The sequence below is a fragment of the Pleurodeles waltl genome, chromosome 8, assembly GCF_031143425.1.
Source record: "Pleurodeles waltl isolate 20211129_DDA chromosome 8, aPleWal1.hap1.20221129, whole genome shotgun sequence".
Taxonomy (NCBI): Eukaryota; Metazoa; Chordata; class Amphibia; order Caudata; family Salamandridae; genus Pleurodeles; species Pleurodeles waltl.
Genome location: NC_090447.1, coordinates 1216556135 through 1216578291, shown reverse-complemented (window position 1 = coordinate 1216578291; position 22157 = coordinate 1216556135).

Here is a 22157-nt window from a genome sequence, read left to right as displayed (position 1 = left end):
CTACAACACTCAAGGACACTCCACTGTACTCCACTCTACACCACGCCCCTCCTTTCTACGCCCCCCACTCTATGACACTGTATAACACTCTACTCCACTCTATGCAATTTTTTCAATGCTACTCCACTCTACTGCACTCCACTCTATGATACTTTACTCTATAACACTTCATCCTACTTTACTATTCCCTATGTCACTCCATACGATGCAATTCCACTCCAATAAACTCCACTCTATGACACTTTCCTCCATTCTATGCCGCTTTACAACACTCCACTCATTGTCTGTCCATTGAAAACCCCTACATATCTACTCCATGCCACTTCACTCTATGCCACTCCACTCTACAGCACTCTATACCGCATCAACATTGACCACATTACTCAACTTTGTGCCACATCACTCAATGTCACTCCACTCTAAGCCATGCCACTTGTTTTTTAAAAACGTTTATTTTTTATTTTCATAGAAAGGAACTTTGCAGCATTAATAGCAAGAACCATAGTGTACAGCAGGTAAGTAAGGGGATGGTACCTAACAATGCAGTATTCATTCTCACATATGCCCAAGAAAAGAACAACAGGTGGACAATGCACAAAACAGATGGACTCCCTTTCCTCACTAGGGGTCCCACCCAGCAGGGGGCTACCTTTTGGAACTATCACTATCACTACTGCTCGGATAAGATTCCTGTACCAAGAGCCTGACGTCCAGATCCCACCACACAAGGATATCTTCCCCCACCTTTTAATTCTACCTGCTGAGTTGCATATGGATCTCTTCTGCAAGTATCCATTTCAATATGTCTCTACACCAGCACTCCACTTCTGGGACAAGCTCCCCCCATCCAAGTGATGGCCACCCCACACATAACAAGTACCAGAGCCAGCTGCAAGAATTTATATGACATTGTGCGACCTCTAGGCCTCCTGACATCACCCAACAAACAGCACTGTAGAGTCGCCATGGTCTGTAATGAAGTAACACCACCCAAATCCAGAAATTCTGTACTGCTCATCAGTCTCAAGTGAGGTGAAGGTAGTCAGCCCCTGGAGAATCACATCGAGGGCAGACATCAGACTGATTCTGAGATATCTGCAGAAGAGTCAGGAAAGTCAGGTATGCGTAATGCAGAAAGCTGTAGTGGACCAGCTTAAAGCGGGTATGGTTGCTCGATACAGAGTGCATGAGTGCCCAGACACAGACCAAGTCTACATCCTCCATGAGTGCCCCAGGTGCTCCTCCCTTGCTGCCTTGGCCCACAGCCAGCAGACAGACACACCCACTCTCAGAGCATTAGATATTACTGATATTAGGTGGCTATTCGACCCACAGGACAAATGGGTCCCCAGTGTGTCTGATGCTGCTGGCGCCGCAGGAAAGGTGGTCCACATCTGCCTGGCCATCTCGGCCAAACCAGTATAGTGCAGATGGTGACCCATCCCCAGTGCAAACTCCACCTGCAAATCCTCAAATGAAATAAAGGGCTCACTGAGGTACAATTCCCCCAACAGCTCACAGCCCCCATCCCTCCATGCCTAGATGGACATATTCCCAGTCATCTGGCGGACCAACACCAATTTCCACACTGGCAAATCCTGGTGAAAGGGAGCATGCCTCAGCACTGCTGTGACTAGCTTTTGCCAGATTTGCACAGTCAGTCTAACCACAAATGGTGCATTGTTCTGAGCCCCAACACCCTCCATCAGTATCTTTAGGAGCTGCCCAACATCGACCATCCTCGGCAACATGCGTTTCTCCCAGCTGTCTCCAGGCTCAATCCAGTGCTCAGCATGATGCATGTGTGCAGCATAATAATAAAAGTCAAGCCGTGGCACTTCCAGTACGCCCTCCTTGTATTGTTCAGTTAGGGAGGCCAAGGCCACTCTCCTTTATTTTCCAGCCCAGGGGAGGGAGCAAAACAAGGATTGAGTCCAGTTATCTGAATACTCTGGCAGGCAGAAAGCACAGAGACTACTAAATGACATATAGACAGTGCAGTAGAAGCACCATCTTTAAGATAGCTGTTCTGCCTATCCACAATAGCAGGAGCATATTCCAGAAGGCGAATTAGGTTTTCAGCGAGTCTTGCACCCTTCTCAGATTAAGGTGCATTTGCTGCACCCTGGAGTTTGCAACCAATCCAATCCATAGATATCTAAAATGTTTCAACTCCCAGCATAGTCCGATGTCCGGCGGACTCTCTACTGCGGTCCTCATCTGCGCGGTGAGAGGAAAAGGAAATAACATGAAGTTACCACTGTTAAGCCATACCCCCAAGAGAGCCCTAAAGTAATCCAGCAAACCTAACAGTATTGAAAGGGTTTCCTAAGGGGAGCTACGGTAAAATAGAGAGTGATTTGCATATAATGAAACAATATACCTAAAGTTGTCCAACCCCAATCCACCAGCTCCCTCCAAACTCATACCATCGCAAGTGTGAAAAGGAGCAGAGACAGGGTCAGACCTGATGCATCCCCCTACCCAGCTCCCATCTCTCTGAGTGACACTGTCCCACCCACACTCTGGTGCTAGGTTCAGTGTGAAGGAGGTGAATCTAGCCCCAGAACTTTGATCCAAACCTCATGACCCAGAGAATCTCACGCAGGTAACCCCAATCAACAGTTGAGAAGACCTTTTCAAAGATCATTGAAGACCAAGGCTGTTTCGTCTGTACTATGCTCCACGTCATGCATATCATGCAACAGTTGCCGAAGGTTCATCCTAGTGTTACAACACAGGATAAACCTGCATTAGTCCTCATGAACCAGGCTGGTCATAATGAGAATCAAATGGTTGGACATCAGCTTGTACAGGATCTTCACATTTGAGTTGATAAAGATGAGTCACCTATACGCCGCAGGGTCAACCTTATCCCTGCCTCGTTTGAGCAACATACATGTTTCCCTCTCTGATGGTGAGAGATAGAATCCCAGTCTCCCGCACCTCCAAGGAAAACCTGAAGCAGGCCCTGTGTGACCATGGCAGAGAATTCCTAAAAATAACTCCACCGGGAACGCATCTTCACTGGGAGCCTTGGCCTGTGGCAAAATCCACAATGTTGTATTCAATTCCTCCAGCTCAGTGGAGGAATGTAGGTCCTCAGGCATGGTCTCCCTGATTCTGGGAAGTCCAAGACCTTCCAGGAAAGACTTATAATGTTCCTGCACAACCCAGTGGTCTCCCCTGTACACTCACTGCAGGAGTTCCCAAAAGGCACACACAATGCCCACCTCTGTTGTCACATTCATGCCATCAGGGGTCATCAGATGTGTCACTGGAGAAGGTGCATGCTCCATTTGCAGGATCCAAGGCAGCAACCTGTCTGACTTGTCTCCCTCTCTATGCAATCACTGCCAGCATTTCCTCAATGTATATTTATCTGGTCTATCCCATTTATCTGTAATGTGGCATTGCTTTTACGGCAAAAAGATTTTAAAAGTGTCGTAAAAAATGGCATAAGGAAATCTCATAGAATGGTACCTCACTTGAGTTGGTAGGCCTAATGCCCGAGACAGGAAATGCCCCAAAACGCAACAGGACACATCAAATTTTTACTTTGAAAACTGATGTGTTTTTTGGAAAGTGCCTAGTTGTGGATTTTGGTCTCTAGCTCAGCCGGCACCTAAGGAAACTAGCAAACCTGTGCATGTTTGAAAACTAGACACCAAGGGGAATCCAGGATGGGGTGACTTGTGGGGCTTTCACCAGGTTCTATTATTGAGAATCCTTTGCAAACCTCAAAATTTGACAAAAAGAAAACACTTTTTCCTCACATTTTGGTGATTGAAAGTTCTGGAATCTTAGAGGAGCCACAAATTTCCTTCCACCAAGCATTCCCCCAAGTCTCCTGGTAAAAAGAGTGCCTCAGTTCTTGTGTTGGTAGGCTAGTGCCCCCGACAGGAAACGCCCCAAAAAAGGCAACATGGACACATCAAAGTTTTACATTGAAAACTGAAGTGTTTTTTGGAAAGTGCCTAGCTGTGGATTTTGGTCTTTAGCTCAGCCGGCACTTAGGAAAACCTACCAGACCTGTGAACTTTTTAAAGCTAGACACCTAGGGAAACCCAGGATGGGGTAAATTGTGGTGCTCTCCTCAGGTTCTGTTACCCAGAATCGTTTGAAAACCTCAATATTTGGCCCAAATAACACATTTTCCTCACATTTCGGTGATAGAAAGTTCTGGAATCTGAGAGGAGCCACAAATTTCCTTCCACCGAAAATTCCCCCAAGTCTCCCGATAGAAATAGTACCCCACTTGTGTGGGTAGGCCTATTGCCCCCGACAGGAAATGTCCCAAAACACATCATTGACACATCCAAATGATCTATTACGAAACGACCTGATTTTGTAAGGGGGGCACACTCGTTATTGGTCCTGGGCTCAGCAGCCATCTAGGGAAACCTACCAAACCCAGAAATGTCTGAAAACTAGACACTAGATGGAGTCCAGGGAGGTGTGACTTGCATGGATCCCCGGGTGTTTTCGTACCCAGAATTATCAGCAAACCTCAAATTTAGCAGAAAAAAAAAATCACATCTTCCGCACATTTCTGTGTGGGACCACCTCACTGGCACACATTTTCTACCACCAAACATTTCCCTCAGTCTCTCAGTGAAAATTATACCTCACTTGTGTAGGTGGAGCAAGTGCCTGTGACAGGGAAGGGCCAGAAACATCCCGAAATTGAGAGGGAACCAAAGCAGGTCCAAAATGGCAGTTGGAAAAAAAAAACATTTATAGGCTGACAAGTGGGGCAGAAGTTTTATCTGTATAGATGCAACTATGCTGAGTGGTAGGAATTTTGTGGATTACTGCAGATTCTGGAAGGATCCATCTAAAAAATGTAAGGAAAATGCATGATTTCTAGCAAAGTTGGAGGTTTGCAGGGCATTGTCGGTAAGAAAATAGTGTGGGGTGCATGTGAAACACACCCCCCTAGACTCACCCAGATGTTTAGTTTTCAGATGTGTGTAGGTCTGGAAGATTTTTCCAAGGTGGTAGCATCCCAAAGTCCAAAAAGTGCAGCTCCTCACCATTTCAAGTGGGACGATCTTAAGGGTTAGCCATGCTCCCTTGGACCAACTGTAAAATCAAAACCCAAATTAATCAAAAGTCTTCTTGCTTGCCATTGAGATAAGATCCTTTAGTTTGCGGGGGGCTGAAAGACTGTTACCCCCTTCAGTTGGGGTTGCGGGCATAACCATGTCCATACTGGTTGGCAGCTCCCACCCCTCTATTTTCTTTTTCAATTCCCTGCCATCTAGTAGGCTTTCTGCCACCAACGGGACTGGACTGGGGATAATTGCCCCATCTGCCCAGCAGTGGGCCGAGCAACTTTGTCCCCATTTATTTGGGGTGGGGGTATGGCCAGAAATAGCCAACAGTAATGTGTCCCCATGGGGAGCAACCCTTGCCCTAGGGGCCGCTCCCCCAAACAAAACATATACACAGAACAATCCCTGGTGCCTAAGTAGTTTCTGCCCCCCTTAGGGGCAGATGGACTTAATAAAAATAGGCTCATCTGCCCCCAAGTGGGGCATAAATGGCCTAATATAATATGCCCCTCCTTGGGTGCAACACTTGCCTAAGGAGTCGCTCCCCTTATGTAGAATTAAAATAAACATATATATCCTTGGTGTCTAGTGGTTTCTGCCCCCTTTGTGGGCAGATTGGCCTAATAAAAGTAGGTGGGGGGGCAGAAATTACCTAATATAAATGTGTCCCCAGGGACCGACCCTTGCCTAAGGGGTCGCTCCCCTTATCAAATTATATATTTTTTTAAAATCCCTGAAGTCTAGTGGTTTCTGGCCCCCTTGGGGGCAGATTGACCTAATACAAATAGGCTGATTTGCCCTCTAGAGGGGCAGAAATGGCCTAAATTAAATTTGACCTCCAGGGGAGCGACCCTTGCCTAAGGGGCCACTCCCATCCATAAAAAAAAGGAAATAATCCCTGGTGTCTAGAGGTTTCTACCCCCCTTGGGGGTAAATGGGCCTAATTAATATAGGCCAATCTGCCCGCAAGGGGGGCAGAAACGTCCTAAAACATAATTGCCCCCCTGGGGAGTGACCCTTGCCTAAGGGGTTACTCTCTTCATGTCATTTAAAAAAAACTCACGGATGCTTAGTGGGCATTCCAGCAGCACGATCCCTATGTGATCGTGCAACAGGAATGCTCAGAGAGACATGAAAAGAAAAGGAAAAGACTTTCCTTTCCTTTCCATGCCTCTCTGACCTCCCCTGCCCCCGTACCGAAAAGAAACAAATCAGTTTCTCCTCTGTTGCGCACAATGAATGTGACCTCTGATGAGGTCAGCGCACACTGATACCATTAAACGTCACTGGGGGGGTCGGGTGGCAGGGGAATTGCTTCCCCTGCCATCCCTGCCCAGAGCATGGGGGTGGGAGGCCCACAGGGGGGAGCGCTAGCACTTCCCCTGTGGGCCAGGTGCAGGACGAGCTGGTTACGTCCTCGGCACACGAGCACCCTGGCTAAGGACGTAACCAGCTCGTTCGTGGAGGGGTTAAGAAGCTAGTGATAATGTTTATGACGGTTTTGCATTTAGTCATAAATACAATTTTTTTTGTTTTTTACGATTTGGCTTCTGACTTTTTTATTGGCCCATTCTGCTGGAAGCCAGGATGACTGCTTTGGTGAGATCATTTGTCCTTAAAGCGTTGCAGAGATTATTCCAAAAACAACAGTTACTCTACCTAAAGGGTGTGTTTTAGGAATCTCACCAGTACCCAGGAGAGCTTTTAGTGATGCTCTAAAGATTATTAACATTGAATGAGAGTGTCTCCAAATCTTACTGGTGTAGAAACATTAAAGTGAACCCGGGATGGCCAAAACAAATCAGTAGAGTCTTCCAGTATGAAGGGGCTAGGAAACCAGATGCAAATAGTCAGTGAGTCAGTCAAAATTATTTATTTGGTTTAAAAAATAAACCATAAAAGCTCCCATAAATAAATGATCACATAAAAATGCATATGCACATATAACTCATTTAAAAATTACACACTTAACCATGTCTGCCATAATCTAGCCAATATTCTTTCCAATGTATTTATCTATTTGCAAAGTCATTCAATTAGTACCAGATAATTACAACGTTAGTTGAAAAAAAGATCAATAAAAATATATTTCTATCACATGAGTATAAATATACTCAAATCTAATCTTAAAAGTGCTTGTGCATTTAAAGTCAGGTAATGTTCTGTTATAGTCCTAAGGACTATGCACCATATAAATACGTTTACTAAGAGTAAATCTTTACATCAATTATCCAAACAAACTAAATCGATAAACTAGGAACATATCGAATTATAATCACTCACATATGAAAGCTGTTTTACCAAGTGCATGTGAAAGTATGCAGCACGACATGTTCATATAAGATGCATATATAATTCCACAGACCTTTTTCTATCTAAAAAAGGCCAAACAATGAACATTAATATACTCTACAGTACAAATATATACTCCGTTAAATGTCCCCATTGATTTTCTACTGCGATTAGCCTGTTTAAACAAATGCTCACTCTAAGGCATATGTCTGTGTTATTTAACAGCTGTAAAAAGACCAAAGCCTCTCTACAATTCTTAATAGCTGATTTTCCTAATAAGGGCTTGAGACAGGTCTGAAAATATCTGCTATAAAAGGCACAGAAAAATATAAAATGGAGCAAGGATTGTTTTGCCCTTACATTACAAGGACAAGGAGACAAAAAACTACACCACAAGTTATTCCCATCATTAAAACAGGCAAGCCACCCTACAGTCCCTGATCTAAACGTAAAGAGTGGAGATCTCTCCCAAATCATTAAATCTAAGGTAAGATACAGGGGTGAATGGCCGACTGCCAAAGTAGAATAAAAATAACAAATATTTGGTTTTTAGATAGCGTCCTGAATCCTGCGTAGGGTGGTATACTCATCTTAGCAAAGAAAACTGCCTATATTCACCACGGCTATTATTGCACTCCTCTATTACTTGAGCCCTTCCTCTATAAAAGGTGCTAAGCAATTGCAAAGAAATACCAAGAGTTTCCTGGTCAAAAGCAGGTGCAACGTAATGTGGAACTGCATTGCAATAAATACAGTAACTAGAGAGGAGGACCCCATTCGGTTCCCTGTCCCTAGAACTTGGAGCAGTCTTCTGTGGGCCCCTGTACTGGCAATCCAGCTCATTGAGGTCTGCCAATTGTTCAAATCGCTTTTTACATGCAACACAGAAAACCCATGAGATGGACTTGCTAAGAGGGCCGAAGGTGGGGTTATGCACTGTCGAGAAATATTTGGTCTGTAGGAAAAGCCAAGAGGTAATATTCTAATATCACCTGATCTACCGGAGGTCTGAGAAGCCTGGGAAATAGTTTCTGCTATTTTGGGATACTTAAAATTAACAATGATATAGTCGCCTGGAATACACTTAACAGAAGGCCCAACCCAGGCAACACAGCAGGCCAACAGAATGTTTCCATAATCATGCACATACAAATTTGAATGGTTAACTAACCAATGACACACCTTGTTGTGAAGTTGGTGAGTCGATTCCGGGTATAAATTGGGCACAGAGGGAACACCGGCCAAAACAATCACAACAGGGAGGGGGGAGATTAATCAAAGGTAAATTAGGTGTTTGAAAAACAAGTAAAGGCTCTTGTAACACCTCGCTAAGGTGATTTAACTTGCGAGCGTGGTCCAACTCGCAGTCGACTGCTTAACGCTTCCTGGCTGATAGTTTCAGGAGGAGGGGCATTCTGTGGGGAAGGATGTCCCAAAGGGGTCGTTTCAGAATTCCATATATCGTTCAGAGGTCCCCTGTGTAGCAACAACTGCTGTTCCTGGCATATTACTAGAATTTTGTTCTACTGCTGTTTCAAAAGTTTCCAATCTTTCTCTCAGGGGGATTAAACACTCTTTCAGGGAAGCTGTAAACTTTTGAGAAATTATTTCCCAATCCAAGTTCTGTGAAATGCCCAGGTTGACCATTTCCCCCTGTACCCCTGCATTTGTCCCTCTCAAAGAAGATGGTGGGACATCAGAAGACCTAGCTTTCCTCTTGCGCTTGGGGGCTGGCAAAACTTTAGTTAGAACACAGGCATGATGTTCCGTACAGGGCTTAGGTGCAGTCCTACTAACTATGGGGCCTCCTAAACTAAGATTAGGAGTGGGCCAATTTGAATTGATAATAATATCCTGCCCTCCCTCCTCAGCTTGTGCACCAAGTATCACTGTACAAGCAGTTGGGGAATCCCCGGACCAACCCAGAGACAACACTAACCACTCGTGCCAAAAAAGAATCAATTGTTGTAGAATTACTTTCTAATGGAGTCTTACTACAGGCTGTTTTCTTCCTGCCCATGGTTACTACTGGCCTGGTAAGCCCCCCTAAAAAAGATTGTAGGCTGGATATGGTCCCAAAATAAACCCAATTGGACGTACGACTTAGTACGCTGCTTACTGTGCAGTGTAAATCAAAAGGCACAGAACCAAGAGAGTGGACCCAGCCCGGCCTCTACCGGCTGCTGACAGGGGCGGATGGGCCTGCCCAAAAGGACTGGCCACTCATCTGATGAAGTTCCAAACAGCCAGCGCTGCAGGATGGCAGGTGCGCTTTTAGCGTATCGTCAAGCAGGCCTTGCCCCCAAATGAGACCAGCTCTGCAACTTTGCCTCTGAGTGTGTTGCAGCTAGCAGAGATTATGTTGGTGTGGTCCTGGTGGTACGAAAGGACTGGTCACCTAGCTGATAAAGTTCCAAACAGCCTTCACTGTCCGATGGCAGATGCGCTTTTAGCGCATTGTCAGGGAGGCCACACACCCAAAAGAGACCAGCTCTACAACTATGCCTCCGGGCATGCTGCAGCTAGCAGAGATTATGTTGGTATGGTCCCAGTGGTCCAAAAGGACTGGCCACCTAGCTGATGAATTTCCAAACAGCCCGCGCTGTGGGATGGCAGGTGTGCTTTTGCACGTCATCAGGGAGGCCCCGCCCCAAAAGAGTCCAGCTCTGCAACTGCGCCTCCGGGCGTGCCGCAGCTGGCAGAGATTATGTTGGTGTGGCCACCCAGCCGATGAAGTTCCTAGCAGCCCGTGCTGTGCAGTTATTATTGTGAGAGTACTTATTGATAGTCTACCGACGAACAATTGGGGGCAAATTCTGTCTGCAGTATTAAGATCCACTTTCAGAGAGATAGGACACTTGGGTGGAAGGGTATGTCTGTAAAAAGACTTTACAGCTTAACTGCCACCCTCTTTCCTAACCTCTGTGCAATTTCCTCAGCAAAGAAGAGGACATCCTGACAGTTTGATTCAGTGTGGCAGACAGTAATGCATCCTGAGATTTACCTGAAAATAATAATGTGAATACTTGCTGAGTAGTGTGGTTGCTGGTCAGACAGGTTTTGACGTGGCTTCTTTACTGGCAGCCTCTTTTCTATGACATCATAACATTTCTTCCATTGCACTCAAAAAGTGATCCGTCTCACTACTGCTTTAATTCAAAACAGGAACATCAAATTACTCAAATGTCGGATAAAGCGACATCAAGATCAAACAGATGGTAACCGCTTATCCTGACATGGGAGGGACTGCTACGGGAGACAAACGTGGCACTCACTCCAGGCCCCTTTTTCACTGCCCGCTATGCCTGCAGAACATGGAGCCCCAAAATGCAGCCCTCTTCTCCCAATTTGCTGAATTAACATGGCATGCAGGCTTCAAAACATTATTCGTTTCACCACTCCGTCCAGACTCTACTTCCCAAAATGCTGTTTTCTTATGTTCATGCTAATGTCTTCCATGTAGGATTTGGACTGCTAGTCCCACCCACTTTATCTGTAGAATGTGCAGAACACAGATTTGTTGCTTCTTTACCTGGAGATGACCCCAGATGCAAATAGATATAAAGTGAGTGTCCTGCAGTTTGGATGCTACCATTAATAATATGTGAAAGTTCTAATTCTGACAAATCACTTACCAGCTATTGAGCTTGGTTGAGTGCACCATCATCAACCCAATTTTTTAAATCCCTAGATACTAATACTTTGCTAGCCAAAAAAATTATAGAGGACATAAGATTTGAACATTAAAATGAAATTGACTTTTACAGCATAGAGGGTGATATAATGTGCTAAATATAACAGTCATTGTGCCAAAAGTAACAGTACTGGGAAATATGATGCAATGGTTCTTGGAATTATTGTCTTTCCTCAATTGCTTTCCTAATCACAAAGGCCGTTCTATACCCCTAGAACAATTCATTCAATTATTTAGGTAGAGGTGATAATCAGAGGATATTGTTCAGAAAAGACTTGGGCTACAAAGTGCAGGAAACCATGATTCTGGCATCAACAGATTGTTTAAATAAAAGACCTGACTCGGTGTTGGACCTGGCCCTTTTACAGGGTCATTCCCCAGACTTTTTGCTTTTTGCCTCCTTATTTTTCTGAACTTTGTTAGCTGACGTTTTGACTCTGAGCACTTTTTCACTGCTAACCAGTGCTAAAGTGCATGTGCTCTCCCTTACAAAATTGGTATGATTATACCTAATTGAAATATTTAATTTACCTATAAGTCCCTTGTAACGTGGTATCCCTATACCCAGAACCTGTAAATTAAAAGCTACTAGTGGGCCTGCAGCGCTGCTTGCGCCACCCACTGAAGTAGCCTGTCAAAACTATCTAAGGCCTGCTAGCGTAGGGCCTCTGTGCGCAGTTTTCTGCCACAGGGACCTGCCATCTAAATTTACTTGCCTGGTCCAGAACTCCATTTTTACTACATGTAAGTCACCCCTAAGGCACACCCTAGCTAGCCCTTTGGACAGGGTGCCCTGTATGTAGAAGGCAGGACATGTGCCATGTTGCGTGGCCTGTCCTGGTAGTGACTAACAGCCTAACTTGGTGTTTCACTGCTGTGAGTGCTGCCTTCTCATAGGATTGCATTGGAAATGCCCTGCCTTATGTGTAAGGGGTATTGTCTGATTTATGAGGGGTAGCATAGGCATGGTTGTGATAGTGATGAGAAATGCTGCTTATTGGTGTAGGTCTATTTTTTATTACTATCACAGACATGCCACTTCTAGAAAGTACGCATTTATCTGTGCTTATGACTTTGGTGTTTTGCAGCTTGCCTCCAATCCACGTCTGGGCAGACTGACAGTTGGGGCTTTGTGCATACTTCTCAGACAACCTGAACACAGGGAGGGTGGAGGTGTCACAGAGGTGCATCTACATATTGTAAAGCCTTCCTGGGCTGAGAGAAGGGAGAGGCGGGGCACACCTGCATTTGTAAAGGCTGTGCCCTGGCCTTACACAATAGGGTCATTTTCCCCCCACTGATGTTTGGAGCCTTTGCTGGAGGAGAGAAAGTACACTCCTAGAACAGTTGTAACTGGATGGAACCCCCTCTCCTCCCCACTGTAAACCTAGTATAAGTACAGGGGACTTTCCCCCACAATTTAGACATCATTTAAGAGACTCTTTAAACTACCTGGAACTGGACACAATGCTCCTGGAGGGACTCACCAGAAACCGCCATGGACTGCTGCTGCTATGCTGACCTGTGACCTACTTGGTCACTTTGAGGAACTGCCTGCTTTCTCCTTGGGCTGGCCTGCTGCTGGGCTCTGCCACCTGTGCTCCTTTTTCTCTTCCCTGTTGTCCCCCAAGGGGCAGGGTGCTGTGGCCGAAGACCCCTGCAACCACCTGTTTTTAAAGCGCATGAGGAGCGTTTTCTCTTAAAATGCCTAGAGCCTAGTGAGGGCAGTGGAGTCATTTTTATAGCGCCATGGAAGCGATTTTCCGACACTGAAAATCACAGCCACAGCCAGGCCTCGCGAATTACAGTATTTCAGCCCCAGGGCTCTGGCAGAGAAAGAGAGGAGCCGGCGCGCTCCTGCTCGTGCCCCCGGGACACCCGAAGCATCCTTATTCACAAACTTGGAGCACGAGTGCTTCTGTCATGCCCCCGGGGAGAAGCGCGCTCCGTGGAGCGCCCCCGGGGCACTGGCAGGCACCGACTTTGGTGCCTGCTTCTACCTCGATGGCCGGGCGGGCGGGCCACACGTAAAGCTGGAAGCCGGGCGGGGAGAAGGAAACCTCATTGGAGGTTCCCTCCAACCCCAATGAGGCTGTCCTGCTTGCTCTTGGACCGTGGGTGGGGCAGAAGCCTCACCAGAGACCCCCCGCGCCGCCGGTCCTTGACTTAGTCCTTGTGTGGGGCAGTACTGATCTTTTGGCTCCCCCCTTCGTGGAGGGCCAGTTAAGGCCGGGGGGCATTACAATGTTCTCGGGTCCCAGGAGGGGCTCGCCCTTGAATCGGAGGGGGTGCATGGTGCCCCCTCCTTCTTGCATTCTTCCTGGCTTGTGGCCCCCCTCTCGGGAGGGCCAGTGGAGGCCCGGGTGCCCCTAGTGATCAGGGGTCCCCAGGAGGGGCCCGGTAGGAGTATAGAGGGGTGCGTGCCACCCCCCTCTCCCCATCAATTGCCGGGGAGGCCCCCACGTTGCGCAGAAGAGTGCCAGAGGCCCCTTCTTTACTCTACTAGGCACTGGAGTTGCCTTCATCAAACCAGGTACACTTAAAAGGACTAATGTATTTGCAATCCAAGTTCTGCTTAAAGACTTTTGCTGATTGATTTATGTTACCTGCCTGTTTAATGATGCTTTTACGTATGGGTGCAAATGTTCCTTTTATGGACATGCTTGCTAATATGTTTTTTTAACTTCCCATATGTTTTCTAATGTTCCTACTATGGGCATTTTATGATATTCTTATGCAAGTGCTTTGGTGTAATAATGTGTTTTCCTGACTACTGCTTATGTTGCAGAATACTGAGTAACCTGTGTGTTAGGTGTGACTACTGCTAGTTGGCAGAGTAACTAATGTGTAATGTTCTGACAACTGCTAAGGTAGCAGGATAGTACTGATATGTGATGGTTGGACTAAAAAAAACATTGTGTACAATACAGTATAGTTTCATATAATCTGGTGTTGTGTTTCCTTTGTGGTGGGGATATTGTGTCACGTGTGTTGTGTGTGTTGTGCAAATGCCTTTCACATTGCCTCTGGGATAGGCCTGACTGCTCGTGCCAAGCTACCAAGAGGGTGAGCAGGGGTTATCTTGGATGTGTAACTCCCTTGCCCTGACTAGAGTGGGTAAATTCTGTCTGGCCGAGGTGCATACCTTAGCCAACCAGAAACCCCATTTCTAACATTTAGTTTATAATATTTCCAATTTTTGATTGGATTATAGTTAAACTACTCCCTTGAAAGTGCCTTTCCAGTGCACTATATTGTCAAGGGCTGGATGCTGAATGTGCACTTCCTCCTTCTTCTGGTGTGATTGCCAGAGATAAGGGCAAATCCTTTCAACAGCCAGCAACTGAGTCTTCCACTAAGTTGACAGTTCACCGGACAGCTGATTACTTGCTTAATGAGTCCAAAAATAGTTTGGACAAGCCAAAAAGTCAGAAAAAAACTCCCTGTCTGAAACAGGGCTAGAGAATTCTAAATGTGGATGAGGTTGGTATTTAGGCAAAGAATATCAGGAAAAATGGCAATATCTAATTGGACATCTCATGAAAAAGAGGTCAGCAGAAATGGACTGGACAAAATGAATAAATGAAAGGGGTGATGAAAGATACTCAAAAGCGGCATATTTTATTTTCACTGGGTTACCCCTTGTATAGTGTTTCTGCCCTTCATTTTGGATTAGAAGAAATTAATAGAGGAAAATCATGCTGCCTCCATGTTAGATTGGTCTTGATAAAAGAGACTCTGCCCACAGCTTCCTGCTGGGATCACTAGGAAGCAGAATGCAATGGAGCTAGATCTCCAATTCACATGATAATTAATTTGTTCTAGGCATCCAGAATGATTGGACCAGGTAACTAAATGACAGCCTGCACAGTGATAATCTGCCGAAGCAGAACTCCCGAAAGACATGCAGTCTCAGCAGTTTCAGAGAGCAGTTTTGGAGAGACTGCCCAGCTAAGTAAATGTGTAGGTACAGCCACCGAAGCAGAGACCCGAATTCAGCATGTGAAGACCCACACCAGTGCACACAAGAAATTACTGGTGCTGCATGTCTAAAATTGGTTCTACTTCAGCTTTTGTAATTGGCAATAGCATGTATAGGGTTTCATGAAGAACCTTAAATGAGAGACACATTGTTTGAGCAGGATGTAAGGGTAGGGTGTGGTATTAGAAATAGAAACGATAATTGTGCCCCAAGAGTGGACCTATGCTTGAAATTCAGGCAGTGTATGGGGCCTAAAACTCTGGCTAGCTCACCACTGAACAAGGCAGGTTTACCATCTTTCGTTAGTCTGATGGCCTGCCTGAGCAGCAGTCACCTGATGACAGGAGAAGGAGAAAAAATAGGTGGAGTAGTACTAGAAATATGGCTGCCTCTCATTCATCATGCATGTTATAGAGTCCTGCAAGAAATGTGGAGGGAGAAATGGAAGAACTGAACAAAAATGCCAATTTAAGAAATATGATTAAGATGTCCTATTGATATACAAGTCAAATAAATAAAATACATCAAATCAAATAAAAAAAAAAAACTCAGACTCCTTCTGGGAAAGGTAAAATGAACACAGTAACCATTCAAAAAAATTAAATATTTAAAAAATGAGTGAGTGTAATACATTTGGCTATAGCAGTGTTTTTGTCATTCTACTTGTATGGGCATATCCTCCCTGAGCAGCAGAGGCTGCTCTGGAGCGGTGATATATCATCAGAATATGGAGTTTTATACACCGTGCTAACAAATTATTGTAGCCTGCATATACATTAGTAAAATAATGTGAAGTTAAATATGTATAGGTAAGTATAGATTTAGTATACTTAACTCCACAATTACGCACCTTGACAATATATATTTATCTTCAGGGAACATAGAAGTTGAGATTTCTCAGATGTCAGATGGTTTTAGGGTATTTACGTGGCATTTGGCTATTTGCCAGTCGTTTCTGCCATTTGAAATACAATCACTTTTAATATCAGTCTATCACCATACTCACCCCTGCGATTATATCATTGCATGCATTCATTAATAGAATGTCCACAGCTTTTCCAGTGGACCTGCACCCTACAACATTATCACATCTTTGTTATATGTGATGCTGAGTATGTCCTTTCTCCCATCTGCTTACCCTATTTTGATGTCTTACCACACGGCCTCCACAAAGGTATGACCTTGCACACACATACATGAGGAATCATTGAATGCACATTTGACAACCTCAGGTTGTGCTTCATATGTGTAGATCATACAGAGAATGCTTCAGTAATCCCTGACATCAAGTACAAGATTATTATAGCCTGTTTAATGTCATAAATGGAGGCTTATGTGAGGCTGGCATTGCTAAAGTTACTTTAGGTATGGTATGTGGTATGACAAATTGTGTTGCATGTAGCACAGCACTGCTATACCACAGGACTTACATGTTGGCATAACCACTGAACTTCGTTCTCATTCAGGCTCCTGGGTTGCAGCATGTAACACAGGTCATGATCTGCAGGACTTTAACCAAAGGTTTGCCACATTTTTTACATGAATTATTGTTCTGGTTTCTGCATCACAGTGATTGAACATAGTTGACTAATTGATGAATGATGGATTATTGCACCATCCACATGTACCACACTGAGGCATCACTGTTGCACTGCCATGATATCATGACCAAATAAGCAAATCTCGTTGTATATGTTCACTACCACATCACTTTCCCGCTCATCCATTCATTCAGTAATGAATTATTCTTAACACCAACATAATTCACATATAGTAAACATGTACTTATTAGCCTACATATATGAAATGGAAGTAGGGCAACTGAATCCTTCACTATGCTTCTGTCCCTTTTGTTATAATTTCCCCAAATTGCTGGCATTTGCAATGAGAGAGCTCATTGCTTTTTCAAATGGAAAGTAAACATCATTTTGCGTTCCTCAGCTTTACATAGAGCCTGACAATCAGCCATGTAATGCAGCATGGGCAGAGGTATATAAGGACATTGCCACAAGGTGCAGTGCTGTGGATGCCTATAAGAGAAAAGAGAAGGAGTTCCACAGATGCTGGGAGGATCTCTGGCATTGGGCATATCTGAAAGCACTGGGTCTATTGAGTGTATCCTCCCAGCACTATTTGCAGACCAGAATGACCACACTGCACAGAAGACTACTTAGAACAGACTGGCGTCTCTTTCATTCTCAAGTGGGAGCACATGAGCACAGAAGGGCGGTAAGTCAAATTTGAAATTCCAGTCATTTCTCCTGCCTACTGCCCTTTGTATTTCTATGTTAGTGTGTGCTATGTTGTCCTTTTAAATGTGTTGTGAAATATTATTTTCTCTTTATTTTTTAACAGACATGGTAATTATGTTGTATGTACTTTGACACACCAGAATTGTAGTATGACAAAGCTCTAGTAATGTAAAGAAATCTTTAAGTAACAATTGACCATTGTCTTGCTATCATAATTTAAATAATTTTGATAAATTTGCACATAATCCTTATTATTCATTTACATAATATCACATCTAAATCAGATCATTCAACCATATTGCATATTTGACACACAAATAGTCATTACAAATGAAAAAAAATCAGTTTAATATTCCATCATAAAATTCCATAAATTAGCTATGAATGCACCACTTATCAATAAGCCTTATTTGTCTTTCACTCATATCGAAGTTCTTGTTTGTGATCATTATTACATTTAACACATTGTGTGCTGAGGATGGCTTGGCGCCCTCTCAGCCATGGTGGGTGTGTGCTGAGAACTGCTCTGAGCTGTCCTCTCACCCATCCACAGGGCAAGCGCTAGTGCTCCTGCCGTGGGACGCGCCTCTAGAGGCCCCCACCAGGGATGGCAGTGGAACCACTTCAATTGCTACCTTGAACCCCATTCAGCGATCTGATGACATTGATGCGTGCATGGCATGTTGATGTCATCAGGTGGTGGCAGGGAGGCGCTGTAAGCCATTTGCTTCCAGCATGTCAAAGAAAAAGGACACTTTGAGAGAGTCCTCTTCCAGGGTGGGGGTTATTTTACTGGATGCAGACACGAGGGAAGGAAAGAATGTTTCCTTTCTCCCTGTGCCTGTTTGGAATGGATTCCTACTCCACGATTGTGGGTGGGGCTGCAATCATGAAGCAGGAATCCATCCACTAGACCATCAGGTTTGTATGTTTTGTATTACTGGGGAGCTACCCCTTAAGCAAGGGTCGCTCCTCTGAGGCAATTCATATTTGTGTTTTGGACTCCCGTGGGCTAGATAGGCTATTCACTTAGCCAATCTTCCCCAAGGAAGTCAAAACCAACTAGACTCCAGGGATTCTATATGATAAATTTGCAGGGAGCAACCACTTGGGCAAGGGTCGCTCATCTGGGGAGGAACATGATTTTTGGTGTTTTGGCCCCCACTGGGGAAAGTTCAGCCTTTTTTTGGCCTATCTGCTCCCCCCTAGAGGGAGGGGTCAAAACCCAATAGATGCCATAGGTCCTTTTAAATAAATTTGCAGGGAGCGATCACGTGAGCAACGGTCGCTCCCCTAAGGAGAAAAATGTTTTTTCGGTAATACAGGCCCCCGGGGGGGTTAGTTTAGTTGTTTTTTCAACCAATCTGCCCCCAAAGGTCCAAAACCCACTAGACTCAAGGAATTGTATTTGATAAATCTGTGGGGAGCTAACCCTAGGGCAAGGATCACTGCCCTGGAGCAGGGGAATATTTTGTATCTGTACCTGGAAATAAGGTTATATATGTTTTGGGGGATCTGCTTCAGAGGTAAGGTATATTTCTACCTGGAGGGATCTTTTTTGCCTTTGTCATGCCCACTTTCAGGAGAATGTCAGTGTCTTTTGATTGAATTGTTTTTATTCATAATAATTTACGTTTTCATTTTCTTTTTTCTTAGAGAGACAATCATTTGCTTTGTTTTGTTGGTGAATCCTGTTGGCGGGTGTAGCTTTGGCAGATCTGTAGTTTGTGGAGTTGTGGCTGGTAAGCAGCTCATTGTATTATCTTTTCATCTAATGTGTATCCTTTGCCTGTTTGTATAGTCTTTTTTTCACTGCTATATCAATGTTTGGATCTTTAGCTTTGTGTGTGATTGCCTTTCAAAGTAACATATTGATTTGTGTGTGTTCTTTACTGCCTTGTGATATATATTTTTTTCCAGTGGGACGTCTTTGTGGCTTGGAGTGTCTGTGCAGAGCAGGTGCAGTTGATCCTCAGTCTTGTTGTCTCTGGCAAGTGAGTGGTATTGTTTCTGAGTATATTGGTCTTTGTGTGCTATGTATTAATTGACTGTTCCTTCCAGATTACTTTATATTAGTAGTCTTACGTTCTGTTTGATAAAGCCACACTTCATTTATTACTTATTTTACATAGTGATGGTTATTGTTGATTAATTTCTCGAGTTAATTTTATTAGTAAGGATTATGGCTAACAACAGGATTACCGTTTAGCAGGTTGTTAGCTTGCTTTTCAAATCTTCCTCTGACCATGGTTCTGAGACTGATTCTTCATCTGAGGCAGAGGAGGAGGTTCTACAGTCTGGAAGTGAATTTTCTGTCTGTGAGGACTCATCTGATGATGAAGCCCCTGTCAGTGCAAAAGAAGAGCCTCTTTTAGAGAAGGACACTGGTATGCGATAGTGCAGCAGGAGGCAACTAAAGTCATTGTAAGTGCTGAAATTTGGGTTGCCCCGGACATGGTTCAGCCTGTGTTGCCTACCTTTACTGGTGTCGCAGAGTGTAGAGTAAATTCTGAAAACTTTTGCGTTTAAATTTGTTTTAGTTGTTTATGTATAATGTTCTTTTGGATAAGATTGTTGACCAGAATAATTTGTCGGCTGAACAATATTTGCGGGACAACAGTGCCAGTCTTATGTCCCACTCTAGTGCTAGCCGGTGAACTCCCTCAAATCTGGATGAGTTGAAGGAGTTCTTGGGTTTCATTTTTGTGATCGGCTTTGTAAGGAAGCCATTGATGTCTTCATATTGGTTTACTAATCATGGCACCGGCTATATTTCCTACACACGACTGTCATGATCAGTATTTGTTTTTAGTGCTTCATTTTGCTGATAATGCTTTGGCATTGCCATGAGATCACCCTGATTGTGACCATCTCTTCAAGATTTGGCCTGCCTGTGATTCATTTTGTAGATTGCTTTTCAGAGATTTATGTTTTAGGGAAAGAAATAGGTGTGGATGAGTCTTTGATCCTGTTTTAGGGCCATTTGTTTTTTAGGCAGTACATTCCTAACAAGAGAGTATGTTAAGGATTCAAGATGTATCTGCTGCCCAAGAGTAGACCTGATAGGTCTATAATTTCCTGGTGTACACTGAAACTGATTTTTCTATTGATCCCCCCCAGTTGTCTGTCCACTTTTGTAGTCAGTGAGAACATTTTGTGGAACTTGGTAGAGGCCTTTTTAACAAAGGTCACCATTTATACATAGATAACTTGTACACTGGTGTGGAATTGTACAAGGATTGTTCAAAGTGGAAACTGTTGCATGTGGCACAATCCACCCTAAAACTAAAGGTTACCCTTAAGAGCTTGTATGTAAAAGGCTTCAGAGGGGACAGTGCAGTGCCTTGCGTAGTGATGAACTTCTAGTTGTGAAATTTTAAGACAGGAGAGATAGCCGCATGCTGACAGACATTCATGATGAAAGTACCTGTGACTGTGTGTGTGGACTGGCACTCGGCTGGTTGTGTGAGTGGACTAATGCTTGGCTGGCAGTGTGCAAGGGTGGCACTTGGCTGGTGGTGTGTGTGGATGATGCTTGGCTGGTGGTATGTGTGTACTGGCACTTGTCTGATGGTGGGCATGTACTGACACTTTGCTGTCAGTGTGCTTGGACTGGTACTTGACTGGTAGTGTGCGTAGACTAGTGCTTGGTTGGTGGTGAGTGTGGATGGCACTTGGCTGGTGGTGTGCGTGGATGGCACTTGGCTGGCAGTGTGTAGAATGGCACTTGGCTGTGGTTTGCGTGGATGTTGCCTGGCTGGTTCTGTGCATGCACTGGTACTTGGCTGGTGGTGTGTGTGGACTGGAGCTTGGCTGGCGGTGTGTGTGAATGGTGCTTGGCTGGTTGGTATGCATGGACTGGTGCTTGGCTGGCGGTGTGCGTGGACTGGCACTTAGCTGGTTGGTATGCATGGACTGTTACTTGGATGATGGTGTGCGTGGATGGTGCTTGGCTGGCAGTGTCCGTGGACTGGCACATGGCTGGCGGTGTGGGTGGAGGATGCTTGGCTGGTGGTGTGCATGATTGGAGCTTGACTGATGGGGTGCGTGGACTAGCTTCTGGTTGGTGGTGTGTGTGAGCTGGCATTTGGCTGGCAGTGTGTGGGTAGTGACTTCCTATCGATCACTTTCCACAAGTTGCCAGCCAAGTGCCAATCCACACACTCTGTCAGTCACCAGCCAGTGTGATTGCTGTGTCTGACGTGAGTGTATGAAAGTAATAGGCCCTTAAATGGCACTGTCTGTTGATGTGAGAGTTTTTAATGTGCTGAACCCACGGCTAGTGGTGTGAATGTTTTCATGTGTGTCACACATGAAAGGTTTGTGAATGGCCTGTAAAGCAGTTGGTGCATTATTGCAGCTTCACAGCTCATGAGCTGTGAGCCATTGGCTCAGTTTTTTTTAACTTTCAATTATTAACAGTGTATTTCCTTTTTGTGAGATCTATTGATAATAACATTTACATTTTGAACCTTTCACTCACCCTTGTGCCAAATCCAACCCTTAATTGTGTGTACTTAAGGAGTAGATGGTTGTGCAGTAATATTCATCTTTTCTGTCATCTGCCAAGGTGTACATTGTTTCTAGGGAAACGCTAACCACTCTAGACATTTTGTAACCTAGACTGCCAGGGGAGTACAGGATGGTGTTCCACTTGTGGATGCCATTAGGGTTTCTTACCCACAGTGACCTGAAAACCTCCAAAACTGACTAAAATCACACATTTAATTTCTGTGCCATATTCTTCCATAATCAGAAGGAAACCACAAAATTAACACCACCCATTGTTTCCCTACTTGTGCCAATGAAAATGTTGACCCACTTGTGTGGCTTGGCCTAGTGCCCACAACAGGAACAGATCAAACTAACATCAATGAAAG